Below are 9,158 nucleotides of genomic sequence, written 5' to 3' on the forward strand. Positions count from 1 at the left end.
GAGATTTATGGAATGCATTTTGTTCCTTTAAAAGTTAGTTCACATCTTTCCTTAGTTTTTAATTTTACACTTCAAGGAAAAGGAAGCTTATACTGGCATGATGGTTTCTTTCTATTTAAAGAGACAGTTATTTTCACTCAGAGCTTTCATGGCATTTTCTTACTCTCTCATCAGCTAGTCAATAAAGAATTATGCATAAAGCTATAATTCCTTTCAAAAATGTGGGTTTTATTTCTAAATTGAGCCATGACTCATGCTCTTGTAATGTAGGTCTTGATTTATCTTACACAAACCCAGATGTTGGTTACTTTTCTCTATATTTTCCTTAGTATTTCATCTAACCTATGTTTTGAATCAGGGGTAGAGTGAAAATGGACAATTGCATAAATCATGCTTCCAATGATTTTTAAAAATTATCAGATAGGATAAGAAAATGAATTTGTTATCTTTTGCTTATATGAAAAATGAAAAATAGTATTTTGGTAAAGTGTAACTATTGCATTCTCATTTGTATTGGTACCTGTGTGCTGTGCATCACGATGGCATTCTTCACAGGGAGTTGGCACACGCACCTGGTGCACAGCTCTCTCGCGCACTCCTTCCTCTTCCCTGTGCCTCCTGCTTCTTGGTCCCCATCCCTCTGCAAGTTTTTCAATGGCATGTCAAGCCTCATAACTACACTTCCATTAATAATCTGGATATTTTGATGAAATACTTAGCAATTTCTAGAGTCCGAATTAGTGTATATTCTATGGTTCCAACTAAAAAAAATTATAAAAAGAAAATCAAACAGAATGTAAATGAAAGATAAATTTAAACAAGAGTCAGTGTACAAGAAAATGAAAATAGATAAAGATGACAATGCTAATATGGTGATCAAATTGATAAACCACCTTAAACTCTCATCAAAACTGAGATCAAATAAATTCACAAAAAACTTGCAGAAATTAATTAAATATTTATAATTTTGCCCAATAAATTTGACTATAGAGATCTTATTACTAATGACAAATAAATCTCACTGAAATACAAAATCTGAATTATATATTTCATAAGTAAATGCACTATTTAAAAATAATAGAAAACTCCATGTTCACGTTTCTTCTCACCATTTCAACTATTTGAAGGTAGTGATTCTTCTTCTTCTTCTTCTTCTTCTTCTTCTTCTTCTTCTTCTTCTTCTTCTTCTTCTTCTTCTTCTTCTTCTTCTCCTCCTCCTCCTCCTCCTCCTCCTCCTCTCTTCTTCTTCTTCTTCTTCTTCTTCTTCTTCTTCTTCTTCTTCTTCTTCTTCTTCTTCTTCTTCTTCTTCTTCTTCTTCTTTTTTTTTTTTTTTTTTTTTTTTTTTTTTTTTTTTTGTACTACTGGGGCTAGAACTACAGACATTGTGCTCATGAGGCAAGTGCTTCTGCCACTGAGCTATCTTCCTGGCCTCTTGAAGGTAGTCATTCTTTTTTGAGAAGACAATTTATTATTGTTAAATTTGTTATTCAAATTAAAATATTAGCATAAGAAAAAAGGCATGTGTCTAGCAAAACTTTATATTAAAAAAAAAAAAAAACTTCAGAGATAGAGCACCAGAAGGAATTTCCATTACCTGAGAAAGTTTGTAGAGAATTCCAGGATATTGACAACTGTTTGAGACCAGTATTCTTCCATTTCAAGATAAAAATTTCTACAGAATGTGAGCAACTCATAAGTGATAGAAATCAGAAAGAAATAAAACAATATAAATTCTTTTAGAAATACTTATTTTACATTTGAATTTCACAAATAAAATGAATGACACAGTTCTCTGAAGTCATATATTGTACCTTGGGCAAAACCATCATGGTGCTTTCAATGACAATAATAATTTTTAATCTCATTAGTTTGTTGCACATATTTACAAGTAAAATGAACGTTCATTGAGCTACCCTGAGATTTAACTTTATTAGCAAGTGTACCTCATACACACATATACAAAAATATTGTAAGCATTTGTATTCAGTGACAGGGTACAGCTTAATCAAATGATTACACATTCTGAAAATACATTTTTTGAAAACACTAAAAGCAGGCACAAAAAGTGATAATTTTGAGGTATAGATTTGCTTTACTGGTAAAGTTTAGAATAAGAATTACTGTTTTTATATCCTTTCTTTTTCAAATATTTCATTGAAAGTGTATTTTATAATGTACTTTATAGTGGGAAGATATATGATATTTATTCAAAATTATCCTCATACTTCTATAATAATAAAATAACTCAAGGATTGATAAATCAGTCAATTTTGAAAAATAATGCACTTATTGAATATTGAGAATGTTTTAATGTTAAAGATGCAACCTATTAAAAGTATGTATAACATAAATAATTTAGTGGAATTAATTTTACTCTTATTATTGAATGATCTCTTGCTTTATTTAAGTAATTTTGGGGTAAATATCTGTGAGAAAATCCAATAGTAAAAGTTTTGGAATAATTATACTTTCTTTTCATGTTCAAAGTCCCTTTAGTTTGTTGTTACTGAGTACACTGTTGTGTGATCTGCTCAGGATTTGTGAAGGCTGTTATCTTATTCATAAATGTGAAAGTTTCTTGCCTTAATCCCATCCAGCCTTCATCTCTTAATACTACATGAAGTAGTACACTTGAACATACAGACTTGGGGAGAGACACATGGACTGAACCAGCTGTGGACGTGGTTTTCTTTTAATCCAGGTGACTCATTTTACAGACAATTGATATACTTAATTAGAATGAAACAAGCTTCATTTATGAATTTCAATAACATAGAGCATCTCTCAATTGAATAGATTGAATTACAAAGAGCACAACAAAAGGAGGGTAGAAGGAAATAGTGGGATAGATCTCTAACAAGTGAGAAGGGATACAGGAGAGCACGAGTGAGAGGAGATGGAGCATGGGAGGGGAAATAGATTAAAGCTATACCGGGTAAATGCTACATCTATATCTCATAAACATGAGCTAAGATTTTTAAAATCAAGAAGAATGAGCACAGGGAAAAGAAAATTAGAGGAGGAAAGGAGGCTGAAAAGCAGGAGAAGGGGATTAAAAAAATTGAGACCATTCAGTAATATGTACATTTATATGTACCCAAGGTGATTGTAATCAGCCTGTACTGAAAACATGTACTAATATTTTTAAGAATACATTACAAATAAATATATGAAAAAATGTTGAACATAAATGGTAATTCAAGATATGCAAATTTAAAAATATTGAGATTCCATCTCACTCCAGAAAGAATATTACTACCAAGAAATCTACAAATAACAAATGTCAGTGGGATTGCAGGGTGAAAGGGAAGCTTTCTGCACTGCTGGCGAGAGTCTACCCAGAAGAAACCACTGAGGAAGTGAGTGTGGTGATTGCTTATAAAACTATTACTAGATGTTCCGCTTGACCCAGACATTTCCCTCCTGGGTTTCTTCCAAGAAGAATTAAAAGCATCATATCAGAGTCATATACACACACAAAATTTATAGAAATGCAGTTTTCAATAGCTAAATCTTGGAAACACCACAAAAGGTCATTAACTGAATGCATAAAGAAGATATAGGTATATTTATAAAATGGATTAAAAATACTATTCTACCATAAAGAAGGACAAACTTGCAACATTCCTTGGTAAATACATACACCTAAAGATCATAATTGTAAGTGAAATATATCAGGCCCACATGTAAGTATTGTCTTTATTCTCTGGTGTAAGAAATTTAAAGCGTAAATAAATACCAAAATATACAATGTTCAATACTGTAATATAAGAAGAATATATTAAAATGCAAAGGGAATTAGAGAAGGAGAAAGGAAAAGGAATGAAAGAAGGAGAAAAAAGAGAAATAAAATGAAAAAGTAGACAAAATCATTGTAAATAAGTAGAGGAAAACGTGTTAAAGGGAAGGAAACAGGAAAAACATGAATCAATATATCACATACAGGTAAAAATGTCACATGATGAATGTGAGCATTTTGCACGCCTAGTATGTGACAACAAAATTAGTTAATTATAACAATCAATTGGACATAAAATAAATTTTAATGATTTTTCTGTCTTTACACAGATTCCATTAACTAAACTGTAGTGACTGCCCCACAACTACTTTATATATTTATGACTTTTATAATCACTGTGAATTACTCATGAAATATTCAATTTATTTTTTATTGTTCTTTATATTCTTTTTTATTTTTTAAAGTATACAAAATAGTAATAAAAAAGCACTAGAGGGGCTGGAAATATAGCTAATGTGCTCATTAGCACATGCCTGGCAATCACAAAGTCCTGAGTTCAATCCCCAGTACCAAGAAAGAAAGAAGGAAGGAAAGAAAGAAAGAAAGAAAGAAAGAAAGAAAGAAAGAAAGAAAGAAAGAAGAAAAAAGAAAGAATTAGAAATGACAAAATTTGACAGAACAAAGATCTTGATGAGAATCTCATTTAGATGTGTTCTTATCCATCCTTACATCAAGAAAGGAATTTTAAATCTAGAAGATTCTTAACAAGTGCTTTGCAAGTTAGGAAAACTATGATAAAAGTCAACTGATGGGTGGAGACAATCACCAGCCTAAGAAGCAGTTGCATGGTCACACTGGGTGCAGTTCTGAAGAATCAGATATCAGCTGATTGTTGTTATGGCTAATGTTTAGCTCTATGGCTACAACCACAGTAAGTCGAGTTAATCTCCATATGGCAAAATTTGACTTATTATGAGAAATCACACATACATGCCCTTATGAACAAATATTACTGACATCATGATGGCTTTGTAAAACTTACAAAAGGGTGCTGCTAATTATGAGCATTTATATTTATTGCCATTTCAATAATTCTCAATATACAGGGGAATTCAAAATGCCAGGCTAGTTTAGGTGACTATTTCTATAAAATAGAAATATGCTTATCTTCATATATTACAAAATTATGTACCACTGAGCATGTCTAAACACATCCATACCCTATTACATATAATTGTACAATGGATCATTAAGTATGTGTCCAATGGGACTTGGGGTAATAACCACCAGCAATTGAGGATCAAGCTGAATAAAGATAAAATTTACACTAAATATAGTGTCTTATATGTGGGGAGATTTTGCTTAAAATAACTCCCTAAAAGTATATTTGTGTGGATACACACTAGTTTTTAGAAACACATGCTAGGCATTGCACTTTGTACTTGAAGAATTTTAAGGCTTTAATATTAATATCATGGACTTCTAAGAAATAGAGAATTGGCCTGAGGATACATCTCAACTGTAGTGCATGTGCTTGGTCTTCTTTGCTTCGATCCCTATTATCAAAAGGAAAGTACAGAAAAGACTGACTTCTGCACATTTCCCTTCTGTTTCTGCCCATGTATTAGTCATCTGTTATAGCAAACTATAACAAGATACTAAAATTGATAAGGCTAACATTGGTAAGCCTATAAACATTTTCCTTATGTCTTATAATTAAAATACATGAAAAAGCAAATTATTTCCATTATTTATCATTATGGTTTGTGTTTCGGTGTTCCCCCCAAAGCTTCATGATTCCATGAAGTCCTCTAGAGTTTGTGATGAATTCATAATCCCATGATGGGATTACAGGTGTGAGGGCTACACCTGCCCTGGGCAGATTGCCAGAATGCAGTAGAAGAAGAAGAGGTTTGCTCTCTGCTGTGCAGCAACTACTCCTCCCTTTTTGTTCTTCCTCCTTCACTGTTTTCTGTCACCGTGAACTGCTGCCCTTTATCATGTGCCACTCTACCTTGGAGCCAGTTAAGTGTGCCCTGAAACTGCCACTAACTTGAGCTAAAGAAGCCTTTTCTTCCTTAATTTTGTGTATCAGTTATTTTGTCCCAGCAATGAGAGAAAAGTAACTGATACAGTTATAATATACATTTTCTACATATTAGAAGAATTTCAATATTCCTACATATTACTATTTCCTACATTCTTACTAATTTAAGGCATTTGCTTCATGAATATCTTGAAAAGTCTGATTCTGGGTTTAAGTGGTTTTGTTACATTTCTTACTTCCATTGACAAATTTTCTAGAATTATTTTACATTAACTTCTACCTTCTATAAAAAAAGCAATTTTTTTGCATTTGTTATGGATGGTAGAGATAACAATGACTTGAGTGAAGATGAGAGAAAAGCTTGAATGAAAGGTTTGTCACTACATGCATATTTTACCAGCTCTGTTCAGACACTATGTCTTAACTGAGTTCTATGAATGAGGCATGTATTTAATACAATAAGATCTTCAGAAGTTTAAGACATATGATAAACTCACTCAGCCTACTTTTGTTAACATGAATTTCTTTCTCAAAAGAGTTAATTTTTCAATATTTTCTAAACCCAGACTTGTCCATGGAGACCCAATCTCAAAAGCCAGAGAATTACATTACAAGAAAACATTAAGCAGATTTACTTATGATACTTAAACATAAACTGCCTGTAAGAGGTAAACTTCATTAAACAGCTGCCAGAGCCCATGTGCTTTCCTAGGGTTTCTCTCCTTGTGGTCAGTCACAAAGTCTGGGATGCTCTGCTTCATGATATTGAGTCCTGACTGTTTCCCCTGGGGAAAATGTAACACAGGAACAAATCAGTGCTTTTTTGTACTTGTGGAGACCCTGGGACACATTCTAGAAGGCTGTACAGCAGAATCTATTGGTCCCACAAGGGACCTCCCCACCAGTTCGTTTAAAAGACTGTTATTTAATCAGCCATGCCAAGGAGTCCAGGGAGATGCTAGCAGAAGCCCGAGGCATTTCTAAGGATAATCACAGATTCTTTATTTAAAAGGTTTCAAAGTTGAGCGAGATCTCCATGACTCTAGCTCTCAACTCACCTGCTGAGCTCATGCCCCACTTCCAGTCAGATTAGATATCAACTGAGAAACTGGGTGTAGCTCTCCAAGGATGGAAACTTAGAAGGTCAGGGAGCATCCACAAATGGAGCAGCTGTTAAGGAAATCCCTGCCCTGAATAAATATCCTGCAATGAAGCAAAATGTTGACATTTTGGAACAAAAATATATAGAGAGTGCATTTCCTCCCTAAGAGACTTAATTAGATAGTCTCTAGAGATAATCTTGCTAAATAAAGCTAGTAAGGCAAAGGAGCACAGTGTGGAGTATACTACACTAACACTCTTTCAGAGTGTAAGACCAAATGCATTGGTAAGAGAATGAAAATGAGTGGCAACATTTACTACTGTTTTCACTGCAGTCTGTCTCCAGGGACAGTCTAGGCTCTTCTCTAAGTGGCCTACTCTGCACATTCCTTGGGAGTGTTGGATAGGAGGAAACATGAGGCTATGCCACCGGGCTATTCCCACCTCCTCTCCTTCAAAATGTGATTAGACCCTTATCAGCCCTGTGACTGACAAGGGTTTTGTTCCTCTGTTCTTCCTCGGTTAGGATAAGATCATTTAGTAGGACCTACTGGCTTTTGATGAAACCTCTCAGTTTTCATAAACAATATCAAAGGTTGAAAAACTGTCCTAGGAGGGACAGGAGGCCTTACGTGAAGATTAAAATATAAAAAGATATGAAAAGCTTGTACTTCTTGGCCCTTTTAATAATGGTGTAAAAAGATGTTGATATGTATAACCTCTGGTTTCAAAATAAGGATTGTCTGAGGCCACTACTACCTAGAGCTTTTCCCTATGTCGACTATGGATGTCGCGCTTTGGTTTACTAAAGATTGGTGCTGCTCTGCACAGGAAAGGGAAGTGATGATACCATGGGGAGGTGGTGGGAGGGAGACTCTTGCCAGCCTTTGGCCACAAGCCATTTCATAGGTAGGGATAGTGAATAAGGGCAAGTGAGAAACCGTAATTACCTGATTCTAGGTATTTAGCTGGTAGACTGGTTATTTCATTGGGTTTCTGGAAGCTTTGGGCGGAATTATAAAATAAGTGCTCGCCCAAAGGGACCAGACTTTGTGTATACTCACCAAACCATGCTTATTCTGCTAAAGAAAAACTTAAAAAATAAGAAAACTACACTTGCTGACTAACCCCAAATTTATATGTCCTCTGCCACACCGCTAAGGATTGTGCTACGACAAACACGTAGATCTAGGAGAGGACTCTGAAAATTCACACTCCACCTAATGTGAAAATACTCACAGGAACTGTCACTGTAATCAAAAATGCCAATCAGTATGCAAATCTGTCTCTTTTATCAGACCTTGCCGAAGGCTAAAAACTCTTCCCACTGAGCCAACAGGCCAGAATCCTCCTGTCAGATAAATAGCAATGAATCTCTCAAATGAATAATACATTGCTATGGATTTTGTCCAAGTAGTCCATCAGCATTTTATTGTGGTAAATACATTTTAGGGAGATAAAGTATGTATAACATAAAATTTGCTACATTATCAATCTCTTAGTATACAAGTCAATGATAATTCGTATGCAATGTTATATATATATATATATATATATATATATATATATATATAACAATCATCACAGTCCAATCCTTAATTTTTTTAATCACATTCCCCTCTCTTGATGTGAGCTTCTCTCTCTATAAGACTGACTTCTTTCAGTACTTCATATAAAACTAAATCTCACGTTATCAGACTTTTTGTGAAAATTTCACTTCATTGAGCTCAATAATCCCATAATAGTTTATCACCTATATTTCAACATTTTGAAGAATTTCCTTTCTTTTTAAGGCTGAGTATCATTTCTGTTGTCCTTAAATACCACATTTTGGTTGTCAAGTCATGCATCAGAAGAAAAATCATGTTATTTTCACACTTAATTGATATGAATAGTGCTACTATAAAAATATAGCTCTACTACAGTCACAATTGTGCACATACATACCTTCGACCCTAGTTTCAATACTATGGAATTGCAGAGGTCAGTGGTAATCCTGTTGTTAAATTTGGGGGAAATTTCCTTATATCTGCTTCTTGCCACAGCAGTGTACCTCTTCATGACCCCACGGGCAGAGCATGCGGGTGCCACTTTCTCAGCACTGTCATCATCATAATCATCACCATCCTGATTATCACTATTCCAGATGGTAGCTATCTTAATGGGTGCAGTGTGATGTCTCCTTGTAAGTCTGCTCTAGCTATGCCTAAGTTTTTATATTTGCAGTTTGCTTTGAGAAGTTTAAATAATATGTCCCTGAATTCAGTCTTC

The sequence above is a fragment of the Octodon degus genome, unplaced genomic scaffold, assembly GCF_000260255.1.
Source record: "Octodon degus isolate 3935 unplaced genomic scaffold, OctDeg1.0 scaffold00327, whole genome shotgun sequence".
Classification (NCBI taxonomy): Eukaryota; Metazoa; Chordata; class Mammalia; order Rodentia; family Octodontidae; genus Octodon; species Octodon degus.